This window comes from Cavia porcellus, unplaced genomic scaffold (genome assembly GCF_034190915.1).
Source record: "Cavia porcellus strain 051 isolate PalLab524CR breed Dunkin Hartley unplaced genomic scaffold, mCavPor4.1 scaffold_23, whole genome shotgun sequence".
NCBI lineage: Eukaryota > Metazoa > Chordata > Mammalia > Rodentia > Caviidae > Cavia > Cavia porcellus.
In genome coordinates, this window is record NW_026947506.1 from 42,109,211 (window position 1) to 42,131,495 (window position 22,285).

Genomic DNA, 22,285 nt, shown 5'->3' on the forward strand with positions numbered 1-22,285 from the left:
TTTAAAAAGAGCAAAGAAAGAATAACAAGTGATGGGTATGTTGGCCGAGGAGGTTACATTAGAGAGGATTGGTGGAAACCCTTTTTAAAGGCATCTCATTTAATCAGAGACCATGAAAAAGCCATGGAAACAGCTAAGCAGAGCTCTCAGGAAAAACTTATTCAGGTTTGTATGTACAGTATGTACGTATGTACAAAAGCTCTAAGAGAAGAGTGAGCTTGTTCAAGAAACTCTAAGGAAGCCAGAGTGGCTGGAACAGTGAGTGAGGCAGAGAAGGGTGGGTGAAGTTGGAGAGTTAAGCAGCAGCCAGATCTTGCAGAATGTGCAGTATTATTTGACTTGTCTGGTGATTCCCTTGAAGACCACACTGCAAAGATCATCATCTTTTTTTAAACCTTACCTAAGCTTTCCTGGTGCTAAATGCCTCTCCCAAGGACATGCAATATGAATATTCTTGTATCACAGCTATCTGAGGTGATAATAGATGGGATAAAGAATAGACTAACATAAAGTTCAAAAGGAAAGGCGAGGAATGAGATGTCTTGGGTGACTTTTAAAAGCTCTGCATCATTGCTAGAACCTCGAAGCTCAGTGCATGTGTGTTGGCTGTGTGCATGTCCAAGAAAGACTCAAGATGGCAATAATCTCTCACCTCTGCCTGACCTTGAGGTAGAGGTATAAAATTGTCCAGCAGAGTGCTGAAGGTAAGCCCAAAGTGATCACAGAGGGTTAGGAAAGGTTAAGGAAATCTTTGTCTAATCATTAGCTGACCACAAAGCAAAGACTTCAGTGACCACACATGACATAGAATAAAGACTGCGTAATTACCAGGAAATCACTAAACAAATAATTAAGAAAAGCAGCAGCAAAACAAGCCCTATTGCAGGGGCAGAATATGATTTCCAGAGTTACCAGTGTGTGCTTATTTGAGATGTCCAATTCTGAAACAAATAAAACATACAAACAGTAGTAATCTTTAAAGGCAAAAAAAAATTGATAGAAAATGTTTCTAAGGAATCCCCAAAATCAGAATTTCTACACAGATATTTTATATCAGCTGTTTGATTGTGTTCATAGAACTAAAGGAGAGCATATCAAAAGAGTGAAGAGAAAGCTGGGCATGGTGCGCCCTCAGCACTCTGGGAGGCTGAGGCAAAAGGGTTGCAAATTCAGGCCCAGCCTGGCCAACTTTGCAAGACCTTGTATCAAAAATAGAAAGTCAAAATGGACTGTGGATGTAACTGAGAACTGCAAAGCCATAATAAAAGCCAGAATGAATGGAAATAATGAAAAAAGCTTCAGACACAAAGATAGAAATTACAAAAAGGAACCAAAAAAGTGTGGAATTGAAAAGTGCAATAACTGACATAACAGCAACAACAACAAATCACTAGAGGGGCTCAAGAGTGATCTGAGCAAGTAGAAGAAATCAGTGACCTGAAAGATAGGTCAGCTAAGACCATCCAGGCTGAGGACCAGAAAGAAACAGAAGGAAGATAAATAAATAGACCTATGGGAAACCATTAAGCATATCAGCATAGGCATAAAGGGATTTCAGTGAAGGGAGAAAGCACAGAAAAAATACTTGAAGAAATAATGATTGAAAACATCCAAATTTGATGAAAACACTAATCTACATACATCCGAGAAGCTCAGGTAACTCCAAGGATAAACTCAGAGGTCCACACTGAGACATACTGTAACCATATGGTCAAAAGCCACACACTAAGAGTAACTTGTCCTCAACAAGGCTAACTGCGGATGTCTCATAAGAAACTGTGACCATCAGAAGACAACAGATGACATATTCAGAGTGATGGAAGAGAGAACAGAATTGTTAGCCAAGTGTTTTGTATATGGTAAAACTCTAGAAATGAATAGGAGACTCTGGGTTGGATCACTAGCACTGAAGAAAAGAAAACTTAAAAACAAGGATTTTCCTCAGCCAGCTGAAACACATCTACTAAAACCCTACAGCTAACATTAAAAACAAACACAAAAAATCCCACCAGTACTGGTATGCTCCAGGGTTATAGTTCAGTGGCACAGCGCCTGCCTAGCTAACGTGAGGTCTGAGTTCAATTCCTGGTACCAAAAATAAAACCAACCCCCCCAAACAGTATTGGGGTTATACCCAGGATCTTTATACTGAGCTATATGCCCTGCCCTTTTAAAATGTTATCTATGTATCTATCTATCTACCATCTATCTATGTCCATCTAACAAAACAGTTGCCCAGGCTGGACTCAAAACTTGCAGTCTTCTTGCCTCAGCCTCTCAGAGTAGAGGTGCCATACTTCCCATATCCAAAAGGTACCACAGAATTGAAGTGGTTACTTCCTCAAACTAGACTTTCCATCAGTCAAAACTTACAGAGTAATCAAGATATTGTGGTGCTGGCATGAAAGTAGCAATATAGATCAGTGGAATAGAATTGAGTGACCAGGTCAAACCCATGCCTTTGGTCAGCTGATTTTCAATGAGGGCACCAAGACCATTGAAAGGGAAAAGGATGGTCTGTTCAAGGAATGGTGCTGGAACAACTGGACATCCATATGTGAAAGAACTAAGTTTGACCCTTACCTTGTACAATATACAAAATTACTGCACATAGATCACAGACCAGCATGTAAGGGCTAAATCTATAAAACTCTTACAAGGAAACAGATCCAAATCTTACTGATGTAAATTAGGTAATATGCCTGGCTAGGTGTGCATCCCAGCACTGGGAGGCTGAGGTAAGAGGAATCATTGGGGTGTACCATCATGCTCGCCTGGCATGTCTGTTTTGTTTTGTGGTACTGGAAATCAAACCCAGAGTCTTATGTGCTACCAAGTGCTCTACCTCTGTGCTACATCCCCAGCACCCCCACATCTGTTTTTTAAAAATAAAGGTGACTGATTAGTCAAGAACTGACCTTATATTTTATAATTACTGTTTAATTTTCAGTTGAGTCTTTGCCAGTGTATTAATGAAGACTTGAAAGGTAGACTTAATAATGTTAAACTAACATGGTTTAATTCTTTTTTAGAATGTTTTCATTGACAGTATCTTACTTAGTTTCAGCAACCTTATGAAGCAAGTTTTATTATTGTCATACTCATATAAGGAACTGAAAGCTTAGGGAGTTAACACTTTTCTGAGTAGTCTGAACCCACGTCTTTGAAATCTCACATTTTTTACAGTATTATTTTATGAATTAAGCAGAATACTTTGTGTTTACTTCAGTCTCTGTGTATATTTCCATAGTACCTTTTTCCAGAAAGTCTGCTTTTATAGAATTTCTTTGCTACTTGCCCATTCCAGTGACTATTTTAAATAACCTGCCTTTCCTTTTAATCATATTAATTTTAGCAAAGGCACCAAAACAGTTTGAGAAAGTCACCACTCATAACCACTGTTAACATTTTAGTGTATTTGTTTCCAGTATCTGACTAAAAATACTCTGCCTATAAATGTACACACATATATACTTGCATATATATTTATAATGTTTTACAAAATATCCTCATACTTTATAAATGGTTTTGCATCCTGTTATCCTGATTTCTCACTTTGTGTGATATTTTGAGAAGCAGCACAGTGTAATGGGGAAAGGATCCAGAATACAATTCTGCTAGCTGTGTGTCCTGTGAATTACTTAAGCTTTTTGTACCTTAGTTTCCTGATCTAAGGGATGTTAGGGGATCTCTGATATTAGTCCTTAGGGTCGGGAACCAGTCAGTGTCTGACATATACCTGCCCTTTCTTCCATTGGCCGGCAGGGTCTTTGTCTTCCAGTCTCTGCACTTGGTTTTTCCAGTCCCTGGTCCTGGGGCTGTAATAACACCTGCTGTAACATTGGGTCCACTGGCCCACTTCCAGAACACTGCTGGAGGTGATCATACAGCAGCGAGTATTAGTGTCTCTATGGCTTTCGCATCATTTCTTTCTTCCTTTTTAAATTTTCCTTTGTTGGATTCTGTGTATTTTTAAAATATGTTATGTGCAAGGGCGGGGGTGTAGCGCAGTGGTAGAGTGCTTGCTTGCCCTGCACAAGGCCCTGGTTTGTACCCTCAAGTACTGTCCCCCAAAAAGTGATGCATGAGGATGTTTAGAAAAACCTACAAAAAAAAAAAAAGAAAGAAAAGAAAAACCTACCATCCAGGATGGTAACCGATGGAGAATGAAACGTGCATCATCCTATGTCCGCTGGCCTCTGGTCGCATTCTCCAGAGACAGCCCCCTTCGTCTGTGTGTTTCTGAGTCAGTCCACATGGACATCCATCTGTATATCACCTTGGGGTGGCATGCTAGGTCACCATGAGAGTGAGCCATGGATAAGGGGGCGTTTCATACTCTCCTGCTTCTCAGAGCTCCGACTCTGCCCCCCCCCGCCGCCCACCTGGCACCTGCTTCACCAGGGATACCAGTCACCACAGGGATGCACCTCAGCCTCCACTTTGCAAATGTGAAGGCATCCAGCCTCCTGTTAACATGGAAGGTGGCCTTCATCCTGTACTCTGCTCTCTCCTGTGCTCTCATCCCAGTGCTCTCATCCAGTCCCTTCCACACACACCCCTGAGATGGAGTCTCACTACATAGCCCATGCTGGGCTTGAACTGCAGCTGATCTCCTGCTTCATTCAGTCTCCCATATGCTGGGATTACAGGTGTGTATCACCAAGCCCAGCTTTAGATGGGAAATTTGAGGTTCTCTCTTCCCCTCCCCTCCCCTCCCTCCCTCTTCCCCACACCCCTCCCTCCTTCCTTCTTTCCCCCTCTGAGCCTTTCACCCTTTCTGTCTCCCTCTCTCCCTCCTCTCCCTCCCTTCCCACTCCAGTTCCAGCTCCAGCCCTATCCTCTTTCCTTCATGCTAGAGGCAGAACCCATCTGGGTTTCATGCTAAGCCGGTACTCTTATCGCTGAGCCACATCCCTAACCCTTTTTAAATTTTGTGACAGAAGCTCACTAAATTTTCCAGGCCAGCCTCTGGAGCAGCTGGGATTGCAGGTGTGCACCACCACATCTAGCTTCAGCCACATTGCTTTGAACTACCATACAGTAGTCCTTAGCATTGTAGTACTCTAGTCTATTTCAAACATCTGCCATTGCTAGAAGTTTCCTTGGGAACAGTGCTTCAGAGAATGTCCGTGAACTTGATATACTGTGATGCACCTATGGGAGACTTTCCTTAGGAGAGATGCCCACTGGTCAGACCCTGCCAGGATGTCTTGTTGAAAGACTGTGCCTCCATGGGAGAAATGTCTCCCTGTATGGCTTCATCATTTTATATCTTGCCTAAGGCCTTTTTAATGGCAAAGTTGTAAGTTAAAAATTCAAAATATGTTTTTGTTTAGTTTATGGTCTTTCTACATTTGCCTCCTTAAACTACCTGGGATGTCTCCCTAACCCACTGGGAACTTTTTCCTTCCTATGACGCCACCCAAATAGTCTGTCTTTTCCCAGCTCATTTGGATTGCCACCTTTGGGACCAAATAATTCCCATAAATATGTAGATTTCTTCTCAGATTTGCTGTTCTGTTTCACTAATCCATATGTCTACTCCTATCCCCACTGTCACAGTCTTCTCTTTGTTTTGGCTTTGGAAATGAACCCAGGCCTCACGCATACTCAGCAAGCACTCTACCACTGACGGCCACCACAGTCCTTTTTTTATTTGAGATGGGGTCTTACTAAGTTACACAAGCTGGGCTCAAACTTGCCATCCTTCTGCCTCAGCCTCCCAAAGTGCTAGGATTACAGGTACACGCCACCATACCCCACAGCTCTGTTTTTGTTGTTGTTGTTTGGTACTGGGGATCAGACTCACAACCTCACGCCTGACCAGCAAGCACTGTGCCACTGAGCTATATCCCCGGCCCAGCAGCCCTGTTTTTTTAGTGTATAATTTCAGCAGCATTCATTACATTCAGAGTGTTGTGCAGCAATCACATTATCGCCAAGATTTGTCATCGCCCAAAGCACAAATTATGTACTCATTAAGCAAGAAGTCCCATCTACTCTCTGCTTCCATCTTCTGGTGACATCTAATCCACTTTGTGTCTTGATGACTTGGCTTATTCTGACTACTTCATTCTGGAAGTAAGCCCTCTTGTGTCTGACTTACTCCATTTAGCACAGTGTTTCCAACCACATTGTCTCATTGTGATGTTATGATTATGTATGTATTTGTTCATGCTTCCAAGGCAGGTCACAGAAACCCTAACCTTACCCTGCCATTCTGTCGTGGAGCTCAGCATGTGGAAGTTCCCTGACCTCCTTTCCTGACAGCAGATCACAAGACCCTCCTCATTCCAGTGGGTCCCTGGAACAAGGGCCTGGGAAGCTATGCAGAGAGGCCAGAGGAGCGGGGCAGGCAGAACTTGTGTTGTTTCCTGTGCTATCTGCCAGCAGAAGCGCACCCTTCATGTGAAGCTGCATTTCTGCTAGGTTGTCATCCTTCAGTCTTGCCCATGTGGTAAAGTCTCCAGAGAAATGCAAAGGCCAAGTTCATAGGTGCTTCTGGGTGGCTGAACACTCGGAGCTTCCTGAAGGGTGGTGATCTGGAGAGGGTGTGGGAGCTCTTGCCCCCCTCCCCATACGTTATTGTGTGTCTCTTTGTACCCTTTGTCATGTCCTTGATGATCCAGTAAACACAAGTGTTCCTGGCCCAGCAAGATGGAACCTGAGGAAGGGAATGCAGGAATCCTGATTGCTAGCTGATTGGCTGGAAGCACAGACTTGAGACTGGCGTGTGAATTGTGGGAGAGGTGTAATCAGTCTTGGGGCCTTAGCCCTCATCTATGTGATCTCACACTGTCTCCAGCTAGGCGGTGACAGAACTAGACTGGACTAGAGGACACCCTGCTAGTTGCTTGCTTACCGAGGGGGAGAAATCCCCGTACTTTTGAGGTCTTAGAAGTCTTCTGTGTTGATTATTGGGATATAAGCAGAAGGAAGATAGCTACTGTGTTTGTTCTAGCCACATTCCATTGCAAGGACTTAGTGCATTGTTTATGCAGTCATCTGTTGATGGACTTGGGCTGTTTCTCTCTGTGACTATTGTGGGCACAGGTGTTCAAGTTTATTCCATTTGAGTCCCCACTTTCTGTGCTTTTAGGTATAAACCTCAGAGTGGCATTGCTGGGTCATGTGGCGATTCTGTTTAATATCTTCAGAGGCCACTGGACTGTTCTACAGCAGCTGCAGAGCACTTTAGTCCCTTTGTTAGAAAGAGTACTCCCTGGGACCTGGTCCTAACCTGGCACCAGTGGTACCTAGTGGAGGCTGGATGTGTGGATGGACAGGTGAGCTCCAGACTGTGTAACAGAACAGTGAGGATCAACAAAGAGCTATGGAAGCATCCTATGGCTCTCATATGTGATGAGCAAATCAGACAAGAGACAGGAGTGCTGCCTCTTGGGCCTTTAGCTTCTCGGTCTCATTTAGCTCATCTCTAAATACTACTTTGCAGGGAATTGAGACGTGGGAGCTCAGTGTGGAGCCCGATGCTAAAGCCCGAGGCACCACCAGGACATGGGACGGCAGAGTCCCTGGTGTGCCCCAGCACTCAGAAGAGGGCCTGGCAGGTCGGTGAAATGATTTCTTGCATGCAATCATGCATACATCCAGCAAAAATTCACTGAGTGCCTGCTGTGTGCCATGCACTGCCACAGAGCTGGGATTCAGCCATGAGCAGGAGAGGTCAAGACCCCCAGCCGCATCTGTCACCCAAGATGGGTCCCAAGAGCCCTGACTCTCTCCCATTCTTTCGGCACCAGCCCTAGACTCTTCATAGCACAACAAAGAAGGCTGATGATCAGCTCGCATCTCAAGGAGGCATCTTTTGCTTTAAGGAGAACAGATTATAAACTGAGGAATATAGAATAGGCTGGACATCTTGCAGATCAAGTAGGAGATAGGAGGAGAAAGCAGATTTCTGATGTTTCTCCCACTGCCTGCGCTGACCTCCACAACAAGGAGGCACGGCCTCCAGGCCTCCTGCAACTGTACTAAGGACTATCATCAGGTATCCTGACCAGGATAGCAGATCTAACTGGGAATGGGACCGCGTGACCCTCTTGGCCCCACTCAGGCCACTAAAGAAACAGATCTTCAGAGCCAGTGCTTTCTGGATCCTGCCATTCTGGATGGTGGTGTAGAATCCTGAACATCACTCAGGCCAAATCTGTGGAGGCACAAGAGGGAAGAGCATTGATATCGATGGCATAAGAACCGACAAGAAATAGTAATGATAAAACCTGTCCACAGGCATTTTTTATTGTTTACTGATGGGACTTAGCAACAAAAGTAACTTTTTGCAGCTCAGCAAGTTTTGTGGGCATTAATAGCTTTGTTTTGTTTTTGGTACCGGGGATTGTCATGACTTGACACTTGCCAAGCAGGCATTTATGTCACTGAGCTAAATCCCCAGCTAGGGCATTAATAGTTTCCTAATACTTTCTTAAATAGTATTTGTCATTTGACCCTTACAACACCCTCTTATGTGAGTGGTGTTTATACCCATTTTATGGACACACAAACTGTAGCTCACAGAGAATAAGATGTCTCAGATCACATAGCCAGTGTGTATGCAGCTCAAAGCATGTGGCGTCTGACAGTTGTGAGTAGCAACCTTGTCAAGCGCTTTGCTGTGAGAGGATTTTCAAAAGGAGAGACCTCCCCCGCTCCAATCAAGGGGTCTCCAGCCCAAGGAGAGGAATGGAAATTTCTCAGATTAATGAGGTCAAAGTTATTGTTTTGCTTGAAATTTCAGCTGACATTTTTTAGTTTTTTACTAGAAAAGGAATAAGCCTTGCCTGCATACTATTTCCATTAAAGGTACACTGGTCTCCTTAGACATAGGAGATTCATCCCAAGATCGCTCGTGGATCACAGAAACTACAGGAAGTAATGACCTCTACATATGCTGGGGTTTTTCCTATGTGTACATACCTATAATGAAGTTAAATTTGCAAATTAGGCACAGTAAGAGATTAAGAATGATAAATAATAATGAAGTAGGAAACTATAACAATGATTTACAATAAAAGTTTCTTAAAACTTGTGAATTGTTTATTTCTGGAATTTTCCACCTCAGATTTGTATCATCCGCTCTAGTGATGTCAGTATATTGGATAGTGGTAGAATTTTCCCTGTGCTTATGCTTCAAGGGCCTCACCTGAGGTTTGGAAAAGCTGCTTGCTTTGGGCAGAACTTGGAATCAGACCAAGATCCTGCCCTCAAAAGGCCGAGTCATCCCAGCAGAGACACAGATTGTCCTTTGGGAAGGCCGTTGTTGCCTGAGAAGATTTTGCAGGAGAGGCAGTCGGTATTATGTATGTTTTTCTGCAGGGAAAGAAAAACAGAAAGGGACAGACAAGCTGCGAGCAAAGGCTGGGCCAAGTGGGCAGAAGCAAGGGGACAAGGCTGGCCAGCTGTGGGATCCCCCTGAAGGCTGAAGGAGGGGAACTCTTAGGGGCTTTCAGGAGGAGTGAGTTGGCACCTCCCCAGGCACAGGACCACTTTTACCCCTGTCGGGAATGTTTTCATCTGTCACTGCCTCCCCAGAAAGTACCCTGGCATTGTGCCCCACCCCTGCCCCATGCTTTGGGCACCTGTGCTGTGTTCCTAAGCAGCTGCCACCCACAGAGTCTTTCTGAGAGATCTGAGGGCTGGGACCATCCAGCAGACACTTGGTGGGTGAGACTGGAGGGAGAGGACAAAGAGGGCTGGTTGATGGTGTGAGGGTCTGCAAAGGGAAGCAGGTGGTAGGGCAGAGGTGGCCAGATTTTAAAGACTGTGATCATTAAATGGATTTGTCAAGTTTCTGGAGTCACAGAAAGATAGCGAAAGGAAAACAGAGACAGAGACCCAGAGAGAGACTAATTAATTATAAGGAAATGGCCCACATTGTTATGAAGGCTGAGAAGTTCCATGATCACCACTGGCAAAATGGAGATCCAGAAAAGCTGGTAGCAAAATTCAGTCTGAGTCTGGAGGCCCAAGACCCTGGTGGGGCTGATGGTGTGGATCCGATGGTATCAGTCCCAGTCCCGAGAGATGAGATGTCCCTGCTCTGCAGCCAGGCAGAGAAAGGACTGATTCCTTCCTCTCCCACCTTTTGTTCCCTGCGGGCCGCCAGAGGCTGAGTGGTGTCTACCCACACTGGGAGAGCAGTCAGCTTTACAGAGGCCACCCAGTCACATGCTCACCCTGAAGCACCCTAACCCACAGATCCACAAATAACCAAGTATCTGGGGGCCCCAGCACACAGCCAGGTTGACACACAGAACTAACCATCCCATCTGATAGGTGATTTTGGAGCCTTCCGACATCACCAAGCTCTTCCTGTTAGCTTTGCCACAGCTTCCCACTTGCATTCACCCTTTTTAGCCTTCGACCGTGGGTTACCTGGTGACAGGAAGGAGGTGCGTCTCTGCATTCCCACCTAAGGGGAAAAGAGCCCCATTTCATTGCCTGTTCTTGGTGGGTGTTGGATTATGAAAGTGACTTTATTTCCTCTTTTTTTACTTAAGGCTTTCTGTAGCTTGTATCTTCATCCTCTGTCTACCCCAGTATACTGTTTTCTTTCCCATGGGGTCTTGCTGTGTTGCCCAGGCTGGCCTTAAAATTCCTAGACTCAACTGATGCTTCTGCCTCTGCCTGCCAAGCAGCTGTGACTACAGGCATGCACTACCCTGCCTTGCTTAATGTATCATTTGAAATTATTATTACTGGTAGTAATAATTAGTATATATGGTGCTTTAATAAAATTGTTAGCCAACTCATAATGACAGGTATACGAGGCAATTTTCTGAGTACTTTGTGTATATTAACTCATTCAGTTTCACAGCAACCTTCAGAAGTAGTTATTAATTGTTATTTTTATTTTTGTTATTGTTTAAACCCAGGAGTGCTCAAGAACTGAGCTACACTCAGCCCCTTTTAAGTTTTTCATTTTGAGATGAGCTGGCTTCGAGTTTGATTGTTCTGCTTCAATGTCCAAGTAGCTAGGATTATAGGCAGGCACCACCACACCTGGCAGAATCCATTACTGTTTCTTGGCCCTGTTCTTAAATGGGAAACTGAGGCACAGGGCAGTTAAGTGACTTGCTCAAGGCCACACATTCAGAAAGTGTTGATGCCTAGAATCTCTTCTGAGAGCCCAGCCAGCAAGTAAGAGGTGGAGATAGGACTTGAACTTGGAAATTCTGGTTTGTAAGCTTCTAATACCCTTCCTCCTGCAGAATTGCGGGGGGGGGGGTGATGTGTTCCCTGCACCAAGGGTCTTGGTGACCCTCTTTTCTTCCTCCTTTCCATGCAGGCAGATGCTGACACTCACAGGTGCCCCCTCCATGTCCACCTGTCTGAGCAGCTGCCTACTGCTAAGCTGTTTTTTGTACAGAGCTCCTGTTGTGACTCTTAAAAAGTAATTCGTGGGATGAATAAGCAGCTAAAAATAGCCCAGGATCAGTTTTGGGGGTGGAGGGTATGTTTTCCCTTTTCTTCCCTCCTCTCCCTCCCTCTTTTCCCTGAGGGCCTATAAATTGCTGTTGGCTGGCAGCCGAGCCAGGCTGGCTTCCTGTAAGGCTGTAATAACATGGAATTAGCCTGGCCGCCACCCACTCCAGGGCAAGGATGCTAGCCCCGGTCAGTAAGGCATCTCTGAGCTGGTACTTCCTGCCCTCTGCCCGGTCCATGCTTCTGGGACACATCTTTGCTTCAGGGATCACTGGACAGGGGCAGACTTCTGGATGTGTTCTGCTGGGTGGGGCAGTGGAAAACCTCGCAGTACAAGGCTGGCAGCACCTGGGCTGAGCCATAAAGAGTTCCCCAGATTGCCGACTGCAAGGGAGACCAGGGGGGCTAAGGCAGAGAGCTCCAGCAGCTGGTGTCCCCAGGCCAGACTTCCAAGCCGCCTGCTCACTCAGGGGCTTGGTGGCTGCTTCCAGTCTGTCTGGGTGCCTCTAACACATAGCTTGCCTGGAAGGCTTTAGAAATCTAGAAGATTGGCCAGGCAGGGTGGTGCATTGCTAGAATCCCAGCACTTGGGAGCCTGAAGCAGGACAATCATCATGAGTTCAGGGCCAGCTTGGGCTACATAATGGGTTCAAGGCCAGTGTTAACTATATGTAGCAAGACCTTGTCTCAAAAACCAAAGCCAAGCTGGGCGTGGTGGCTCACAATCCCAGCACTAGAGAGGCTGAGGTGGGAGGATCGTTGCGAGAACGAGACCAGCCTGGGCTACAAAGTGAGCTCAAGGCCAGCCTGAACTGCATAGCGAGACACCAGTCTCAAAAAAGACAAAAAAAAAAAAAAAAAAAAAAAAAAAAAAACCAAAGCCAGACAAACCCAGAAGGTAATTGCTGCTGTCCTAACCTGCCTGTAAAAAGCAGCATCCTGAGACCAAGCCTGTTTTCTTCCTCCACAAGGTCTGGCTTGCAGAATGGTGCTGGGGTTCCCTAGGCATTTTTGCATAAACCAGCCACTAGGGGTCTTCCTCCCTTGTCATGTCAAATGTCAAGAAAAGACTATGGACATTGTTTGATCCAAGGAGTTGGCAGTGTAAAGAGGAAAAAAGGCTTCCAGGAGCAAAGGGTTCAGAGGTCTCTGCTTGCACCGAGGCTTTGCCAAGGGATGAAAAATTTCAGGTGGAAGCTCGGAAATTCCCAGAGTAGAAGAGGCAGTAAGGGAAGTGCCCCACTTCCTCACCTCCTGCACCCCTTAACTTCAGGTAAGATCCAGATTGGGGTTCCTGAGTCTTAGCAGTGGTCATTCAGTTGCTTTCAGTCATGGTTATAAATCCATGTCCTGGGGAAGCGTTAAAGTTCTGATACCCAAGCAGTCTCTAGGCCGGTTATATCAGAATCCCTGCGGTAAGCAATGATCATCTTGTGAGCAAAACTGGCCCCTGTTTTACTCCATGCCCTGTTTTTTGACTACTGACTGCTCAAGTTCAGAGGGAGGCATGGCTGGGCATAGTATCTGCTTGGTTAAGAAGGTGCTTCTGGGCATGGTGACACATACCTGCTATGCTATTTGAGGCTGAAGCAGGAGAATTCCAAGTTTGAGACTGGCCTGGGCAACTTAGTGACTTAATAGGACCCTATCTCAAAGTTTTAAAAAATGGCTAGGGATGTTAGTCAGTAAGAAGGATGTAAATCCTTACTGGCCCCCCAAAAGGATTAAAGAGTGCTTGCCTAGCATGCACAGAGCCTTACCTTCCATTCCCAGTCCAAAAAAAAATTGAAGTGCTGTTGCTACCACTGTGATCACAATCACCACTTGGGACACACTCCAAGGAGCTTAAAGTGTTTGCAGAGTGCTTTTCTATGTCATTGTAAAAGTTTCCTTAAAAACACAGAAAGAAGAGGATCTATTTGAAAACTGTATTTATATCCAAAGGGGTTTAAAACCAAAGCTCCCCATAAGCCATAGCTAGTAAACAGCCCTGCTCTTCTCCACCTGAGGCTGCCCGAGTGGCCTTATCCTGCCACCAGGGAGACTCCCTGGTCCCCTTGATACACAAGATCTTGACTCTCAGATCTCATTGCTGACCTGCCCAAGCCACAGTGTGTCACTATACTGCCTTCCATACTGGAGGGCCAGCAAGGCAGCCACCTGCCCCACTGTCCTGAAGACAAGTCCCTTGTCCCGATCCCTCCAGATTCTTTCCTCCCCATCCCATTAATGGGAGTGAACCTAGGCCCCACACTGAGCTACATCTCCAGCCCTTTTTTTATTTTTTATTCTGAGACAGCATCTTGCTTAGTTGTCCATACTGACTTCAAACACATGATCGTCCTGCCTCAGCCTCTCAAGTAGCTGGAATTACAGGCATGCATCATCACATCAGGCTCAGCTTCCTCTTAGTGGTCTTCCTTCCTCCTGGCTCCCAGGTCCACTCTTCAGTCAGGCTGATGCTGCCGCCTTCACCCAGCAGCAGGTCATGTCCCATTCCTTTCTTTGGTCCCTCTGTATCTCCAATAGCCGGCAGCTTCCAGCCTGCCTCTCTCCAAAGCCCTGATGGCCTGAGACACTGCTGGGCACAGATTTACCGTCTGGAGGCCTACAGAGGCAGTGCCTCAGCCACCTGGTGGCTTCACTACCCATGGTGACCACAGTTGGTTGCACTTGGCTGGCGCATGGCCCAGTCCTTCCTACAGTAGGGATGCCTGCACAGGGACCCTGAGTGTCCTGGCTGGAGCTCCCTGAGCTTTGCATGGATCTGCTCAGTGAGACGAGCACTGCTAGATCATGCCACATACTCCACATGACCACTTTCTTATTTGGGTTCAGCTCTACTGTGCCACCTTGCCAAGCATACTGTGCCCCAACTGCCCCTAGCCACTAGCTTCCCTTGATTGTTCTGTCCCCACACCGTCCCTTAGGAGACCACAGGAGTAAGATGGACAGGACTAAAGCTACGATACTTCCCTATATGGGGCCGGAGCTGTCTGTCACCTGTCGGGACCACTTGGCCCAGAAGCAGCCCTGTCCCCTGCCCAGCACCCTTGGAATGACCTGAGAACTGGGAGCACTTGAGACTCTTTGTCCTCGCTTGTCTGCATCCATCCCAGGAAGGGAAGCACAGTTCCAACTCATTCAGCAATTGCCACAGTTTGAGCACCAATGAGCCACTGGTTAGCAAAACTAGAAGCAGAGTTCTGGGTTTCAGGTTCACGAACGATAAAACCACAGCCAAGTCTCTTGGGCATGCACGCTGTTGTTGGTGCTAGAGTGAGGGAGTGCTCACGGCTTCTCGGCCCTTACTCCTGAGAGAACATCAGCCCTTTGCTGGTCCAGGAAGGTACTTTACACCTCCAGGGACCTTCTGTCATGGGCTACGCTCCCAGGCCTGTCCTCCAGACTGACTTTGGTGCTCGTGATTACAAAGCACTTGACCTTTCCTGGCTCTTAAGTGCCACTTCAGGCCTCTTCTCATTACTCATTTATTCTGTGGCTCTCCAGGTTCCCAGGGGCAGCTCTGCATCCCTGGCCCTCACTGGAGAGTGCCCTGAGGCAAGCATGTCCTGGTTGATTGCCTCGCTCCTCAAAAGCTGACAGACTGTTAGCTGGAAGAGATTGGCGTGTTTGCTGGGCTGAGTTGACCCCTGGGAAAGGTGGGTTATGAGCGTGGGGGAAACAATGACCATGCAAGCAGATGACCAGACAGGACAGAGCCTGACCCCTGGCACTGGACAGGTGAGCACCCTACTCCTGTGGACCCAGTGGTTGGCAGTGCACAACACAGATGGTCATCAGGTTTTATGCAGGCTGCACTACACAGATTTCTGGAACTAGGTCTTTACTGACCACCCCTGCTGGGACTGGGGGGCACTGCGCCCAGAGCTGTCCATGGAGATTTCCAGAGATGACCGCCCACATTTTTGTTTTGGCCACTGTGTGAATGTCAACATGTGTGGGTAGCCTAGGTCAGGAGGACTGCCTAGAGCAAGTCAGGGGACCGAGGTTCCTGCAGGCCCAGCGCCTAACAGGCAGCAGAGGACTCAGCCCAGAGGTTCTGGTGTCCTAGCTCAGCAGGACCACAGCGGGGCAGGGCAGGGTCAGGGGGGTTCTGAGGGCAGCCGCAGCCACTCAGCTGAGTTTCTGGGATTCCGGGCTGTACCACTGACTGCTTTTGCAAGCCTAGGACCTCCCCAAGAGGGCTGTTCAACTTTACATTTTATTGTCACCCTGTTTCTAAGAGTTTTTTGTAAAAACATTTTGCATCTGAAAAGGAAGATTCCGTGAGTTATGTTTTGTTGTTGTTTATTTGTTCTGGTTCTTTTTAAAGACAGGGTCTTGCTATCCAGTTCAGGCTGGACTTGAGCTCAGTGATTACAGGCCTCAGCCCCCTAAGATTACAGGCATGTACCAGTGTGCCCAGCATGAGTTATGTTTCAAGAGGTCAAGGGAAAAACCAGGGGTTCAGTCTGAAGGTTTTGGCTAAAAACGTGCTGAGGTGGAAACTGAACCCCTTTGTCACCAACAGCAGCACTACCAGAGGTGGGAATTTCAATGCCCACCTGGCAGTTCACTTCCCTTTCTAACACCTTCTTAACTTTGGGGCCTCCCCTCAGTCGTTTGCTTCACCTCCTTCCCCTTTGGTTATGGGGTCTTCTCTGTTATGTCCTGGGACGGTTGTGGCAGATCTATGGCATGCATACCACAGAGGGCTGTTTCATTGAAAGCTCTGAAAAACTTGCCAAACTTGTGATCTTGTTCATCCCTACAGCTGCTTGTCAAAGCAATCATTTTCTTTCTACTTGGTTGCTGTTTTGGTTTGGCTTTTTAGTCTTTTAAATTTTTTTTTTTTGTGTGTGATACTGTTGATAAACCAAGGGCTTCATACTAAGCTACATTGCTAGCCCTTTTTAGAACATTACTATTTTGAGACAGGATCTTGCTAAATCAGTAAATTGCCCGGGCTGGACTCAAGCGTGTCGTCCTCCTGCCTCAGCCTCCCTGAGTATTGGGATTATAGGTACATGGTGCTTACCTAGTGCCTCAGAATTAATACTTACTTTAGCTTCAGTTTCAGAATGTAGAATACATGGGACAATGTTAGGTATCTCTAAACGGGGCTTGTTTAGTGTGTTAGGAAGAAATCTGTGTTCAGGGAAAGTATTTAAGCTACAAGAGGGGAGTCATTTCATAAGGCCCAGCCTTGCACACGTCTGGTGGATAAGCCTGTGGTACAGCGAAAGTGTGCCCTGGAGGGAAGGAAGTGTCAGGGGTCACTAGCGGGCCCCACACTGAACCACAGCTTCCCAGTTCCTGGCTTATTTGTGCAGTTTAGACAGGGAAAGGACAGAAAGGCAGCCAACTCAGGGGACTCATAACTACTTCATAAGCTTTCAGAATGAAGAAAATCAGCACTGTAAACAAGAATTTACATTAATGACAACATAGTTTAAACTGCCTGCTAATCCTGGAGAGGACAGGTGCACCCAAAGTAGGGACTAAGAGAGGGCTCCAAAAATGGCCTGCATTCAATCCTGGCTCCCTGCTTATGAGCTGTAGGGCCCTTGCACAGGTCACTTAACCTCTCTGGGCCTTCGTTTCCTTGTCTGTATTAGAAGGATAATAATGATAATGCTTTCTATATAGAGGTTGTTGTGGGGACCAAGAGAGACAGGTATTGTAAAGTGCTGTGGGCCCAGAGCATGACACAATTCCATCTTCCTGCTTCCACATCACCTTCCCATTGTCCCTGGGCATCGTGCCTTTCAGATACTCTGTAGGTCTAGGAGCTTTTGTGTTTCCTGAGAGGATTGTTTTCTTTCTTTCTAAACTTTAAAGTGTAATTATGTCCCCAAAAAGAGAGGAAACAAGGTAAAGGGGTGGGGACTCACTGAAAAAAAAAAAAAAAATTCAAGGCAAGCCCAGTGTAAATTCTCTGTAGCCAGTAGAATCTCTGGCTGTATGCATCCATTTTTCATAACTATCACAAGTTACCCAAAACTGGATAGCTTTATTGTATAAAGAAAAGATGTTTAGATCATAGTTTGGGGGGCTGAAAGTATAAGATTGTGTGACCCTAAAAGGTGAGAGAGAGAAAGAGAGAGAGAGACAAACAGACAGATCCTTCATCAGACAGCCAGAGCAGAGGGAATGGCCAGGCTTGCTGCTTTTATAACAACTGTCCTTAGACCTAACCAAGGGATTGCACCGAGCTGTTTTAACCCTTTCCAACCCCATGACCTCCCAGTAGGCTCCAACTCTTAAAGGTCTCACCACCTGTGCACTGCCATACTGAGGACCAAAGCATGCCATACTGAGGACACATGAACCTCTTGGAGGCAAAAGTAGCAGAGGCCTGCTGGGATCTCCCTCACGCTGGCCAGAGGTTCTGCTTGTAGGAGTCCCTACAAGGAGAGAAGAACAGGAACTGCCCAGCCAATGACCTCCACAGCTCAGCTCTGCACTGTCAGTGATTTCTCCTATTTAGCTCATTTATTTACTGCTATTAAATCAAGATGACTTTTTAAGGGCCAGAGATATAGCTCAGCAACGCAGCACCTGCCTGGCAATTGTGAGGTCCTGAGTTCGATTCTTGGTACCAAAAACAAGGACAACCCCTCCCTATCCCTAGGTTTTAGCTGTATGCTTTTCTATAATTCCTCATCTGCAAAATATATGTTGAACCGAAAGTGCCTATTCCATTTGGCCTACCTGGTATTTGTCCAGTGAACAAAGGGCATTTTATAAACATTCCAGTCCTCTGTGGAGCCTTATTTTTAGTAGTAGCATAATAACTTAACTTATGAGGCCCTTTTATAGGGAGTATTTGTAGTTTAAACTCTATTAGTGGGAATTACTGGCCTTTTGTGCCTTTAAGGCACAGTAGTCTCTAATAAAGTCCACCCACGCCTGTCATCTAGGGTCCTCAGTGTGCAATCTGTAGGGATAGGCTGCAGAATCCTGGTTGCCAGTAGGTGTCAGCCTCCACCAGGACACCACCATGTGCCCTCTCCATGGATTCCATCAAGGAACCGAGAGCCTTCTAGGTCCTCCATGTATCTAGGATGGCTTGATGATGAAGGTATGAATGTAGGTCAGAGGAGCCCTAAAATAGGGAAGTAAGGGTACAAAGGTCAGTGGGCTAAAGCCTTGGTCTGAGTTTGCTCACAGTCACAGAGAGGGTCCAGGATCCTATCCTAGGGTGACTCAAACAGTACCCCAGGACTGCCCATGCTGGGAAGGGTCTCCCACGGTATCAGCTATGTCAGGATGGGTCAGGGATGGCTTCACAGGGAAGGGGACATCTGAAGGAAGTGTGAAGACATGGCAAGGGCATTCCTGGAGCAGCCCTGAGCACAGGCGAGCAGTTTGATGGAGTGGGAGGAGAAGATAGGTTAGACAGAGGGAGAGGAAGCCAGAGTAGTAAGGTCTCATCTTGACTATCAAAGGTCCTCAATTGAGGCAGGTTGGTGGGGATTCACAGTTAAGTGTGTAGAAGGTGACTAAGAAAGAGACTGGGGACATGACGCAGGTCTGGAGGCTACTGAAAGCCTTAGCCAGGGCAGGAACGGTCAGAGTTAGGATGAGTGGGAGGTTGTCGGTGGAGAAACTAAGGCCAACATGGAAGTTTCAAGCTTAGGAAACAAAGTGGAATAGAAATAGAAATAGAAAACATAGAAGGAACAGATTGCGAAGACAGGGAAAAGAAAAATTGATCTGTGGGCTTGAGTATGCAGGTACCTATGAGACCAAGACCATCCAGCACAAAGTGGTCAGGTGGAATGGCCTGTGAAGAAAGGGTACAGTAGCAGCCTATGCCCTGTAGCACTCTTGGTTCTGGGCTGGCTGTTTCTCTTGCTGTGCACTTTATTGAAAGAGGCTCCCTCACCTGAACAGGGCAGCTCCAACCTCAGGGATCATGCATGTGCATGGGTACCTTTGCATACACCTGCTTGTATATTGGGGTTTGTTAATTGCCAGGGGCTGCTGGTAGGATGCCCTCTATGGAGCAAGGAATAGTCTACCATTGGCTGGCTCATTCTGTTGCTGCCATGTGGGCAGCTCTTGGGCAAGGAATTCTTAAGAGAAGGCAACTCTGAGGTGAGTAGTGCTGGGACACCAGCATTTATCAAGCTTTGAGCAGTGTGTGGCTGCTAAAGACAGTGGTTAAAGTAACTGTGTCTTTTCACAGTCCTTGAGGCCAGGAGTTGGAAACCAGTGTCACCGAGCCACATTCAAATGCATTGATAGGGCCATACCCTTTCTTCCTTGTAGGGGAGACTCTGTTCCTTGCCTCTTTCAGCTTCTGGTGGCTGCTGGTCCTCCTTGGCTTGTGGCCACATCACTCCAGTTTATGCATCTGTGGTATACTGCTTTGTTTCATCTGTGTGCCAATTCTCCTCTCAAAATGACACCTGATCATATTTAGTGTTTATGAAGGTTAATTGGGGACCATCTTTCCATCTTGGGAGACTTAACATAGCTGCAAAGTCTCTGCCATTTATAGGTACCAGGGATTAGGACCTGATACCTTTAGGGGCCATTATCCAGCCTCCTTACAGGTAGCTTTTGGGAGGACACTTTGATTTGAATGCACTGCCCTTCTGGGTGGGTAGGGGGAGTATTACTATCTCCATCTTAAGAGGTAAGAAAAGAAAATGGTTTTTGCCAAGCTAGAAGTCAAGATCTATTGGGAAACCTTGATCTGTTGATCAGCGCCAGGCTTGGAGGACTCATATCATTTTTCCAAACATAAAACCTGCCTATGTTTTCTTATTCTTTTTGTGATGTTACAGATTGAATCCTGCTGAGCTACACCCACTTGGACCCATCCCTGTTTGAGACAGGGTCCTTCTAAATTCCCTTGGCTATCCTTGAGCTTGTTCTCCTGCCTCAGCCTTTTAAGTAGCTGAGATTACAGTACACCACCACATCTGGCTTTTTTTTTTTAAAAGGACAAAATGATAATCCATTTAATCAAATAGCTAATAATTGAGAACTCATCTGTGCATGAGATGACCCCTGCAGGTTCATAGAGCCCTGATCTCCGTTGGGTGTCAGCCCCAAAAGTGAAGCAGTCATGCTCCTCACTGATTCTGCTACTGCATTTGTTTAGTGGGTAGGGGTAAAGGGATGGGAGTGTGGGACCCCAGCACACCAAAATTGCCCAGAACAGTGCCCTTGACTTCCCAGGCTGGGGTACAGCTTCTGTACAGCCACGCAGCCCTGGGATGGGGGGAGGGAGGAGCTGCAAGTCAAGAATGAGGTCCAAACCTAGGTAAACAGAGGGACCTGGACCCAGAGACCTCAACCTGAAGCTGAGAGACCCTTGACCAAGCCTCCAGACAAGGTCATGAAAATCACCTTTACTGTGAAAGCCCTTGACATTCCTGCTTGAATAGCATGGTGTTCTCACATCTCCACCGTCACCACCAAGAAGGCAGAGAAATAAGATTTCCGAGATTAAAAACTCAAGATTGGAGCAGGATGTGGTGGCACACTCCTATAATCCCAGCACTTGGGAGGCTGAGGCAGGAGGATTACCACAAGTTTGAGGCCAACCTGAGAAATACTCTGGAAAATACTGGAACTGCATAGTGAAATCCTGTCGCAAAAAGAGAAAAACAAAACAAAACAAAAAACCAAACAAACACTCATATTGGAAGGGGAGGAGGTTGCTAGTCACCTCAGCAAGGCTCCTTGGTTCAGCAGGAGACCCAGCACCCAGTGTCTAGGTGACTGTCACCTGTTCATTTGAAAGGATCTGAAAAGCAGGCTGCTCACCTGTGGCGGAACTGCCCTGTGGCGGCATGGGAAGCCCTTCTGGACTTGGGCAACCCTGTTCTTAACTGTGCTGTCTCCTGTCAAGTGTGTGATGTGGGGTACATTACTCATTTTCTGGACCTCAGGGTCCTGCCATCTAAAGCAGAGTTGGCCTAAGTGGATTCTCAGGTTCCTGCTGTCTCTACTGCACCCTAAATCTTGTTGTTCCTCTGATTTTGAGAGGAAGCCTGTATTGAAACTATGTATAGGGTTGAGCGGCCAGGCTTTTTCCAGGGACCTTACTGCAAAGGAACATTTGCCAGGAGCCCTCTTCCGGCCCCCAGCTGCTTCTCCTGCAGATAGGAGAGCTGGCGTCACATTTCTCTAAGGAATGGGAGACGGGAATTCTGTCTGGGGAGGAGGGAGCTCTGAGCTCAGTGTAGACATCATTTAAAAGAGAGGGAGCCAATTTCCCTCTCTCCAGGAAGGGCTGGCTGTGGCCCCTTAGTGGATGGGGATGGAGAGCACTTAGAGCCCTCCTGGGGATACCTGTGCCACTTCCTTCCATTTGGCCGTCTGTTTGGAGACCTCCGACTCATTTAGGAGGCCTCTGGGGATCAGCTGCAGGAGGCAAACAACTGGCTCTGAATTCCCTCTTTGTCCGGGGAAGCAGAGTGGGGAGGGGCCGAGCGGACCCCCTGCCCCTGCTGGAATGTCTGCTCCCTGCACCGCCAGTCCCCCACCCCTGCGCACTTCCTGAGTCCCACTGTTCCCCCCCACCAGAACACACGCGAGCGCGCGCGCACACGCACGAAGGAACACACACACACACTCACTTCCTGGCGGGCAGGCAGCCTCCTGCTCCGGCTTGCGGATCCCAGCCGCCAGGGTTCGGGAAGGAAGCGACCTTTTGTTATTCAAATCACACCCTGGCGCAGCGCTGGGGCGACTTGTCCGGGGATCGTCTCCGGGCCTGCGTGCCTCCCGCAGCCAGCAGTCAAAGGGGTGCCCGGCCACTCCTCCTCGCCCCGCCTGTGCTGCGGTTCTACACGCCCCTCTCCCTCCCCGCCCA

General features: G+C 47.1%; 1 protein-coding gene and 1 long non-coding RNA gene across 5 annotated transcripts in view; one reads left to right on the forward strand and one right to left on the reverse strand.

Annotated features, from left to right (window-relative positions):
* The window catches only part of Hip1 (huntingtin interacting protein 1), a 152,179-nt gene that overhangs the window by 47,817 nt on the left and 82,077 nt on the right, over positions 1-22,285 (forward strand). The window lies entirely within an intron of this gene.
* On the reverse strand, positions 5,633-22,241 carry LOC106027757 (uncharacterized). 4 transcript variants are annotated; one of them, XR_010042371.1, is made up of 6 exons: positions 22,050-22,234; positions 13,206-13,335; positions 10,282-10,432; positions 9,600-9,690; positions 9,164-9,330; positions 5,633-8,170 (listed from the first exon to the last, which is right to left on the reverse strand). It is a non-coding gene; the product is annotated as an uncharacterized LOC106027757 (long non-coding RNA). The 4 variants fall into 4 exon arrangements; XR_002791297.2 differs by having other exon boundaries at positions 9,164-9,690; positions 22,050-22,237; XR_001201333.3 differs by lacking the exon at positions 9,600-9,690 and having other exon boundaries at positions 22,050-22,229.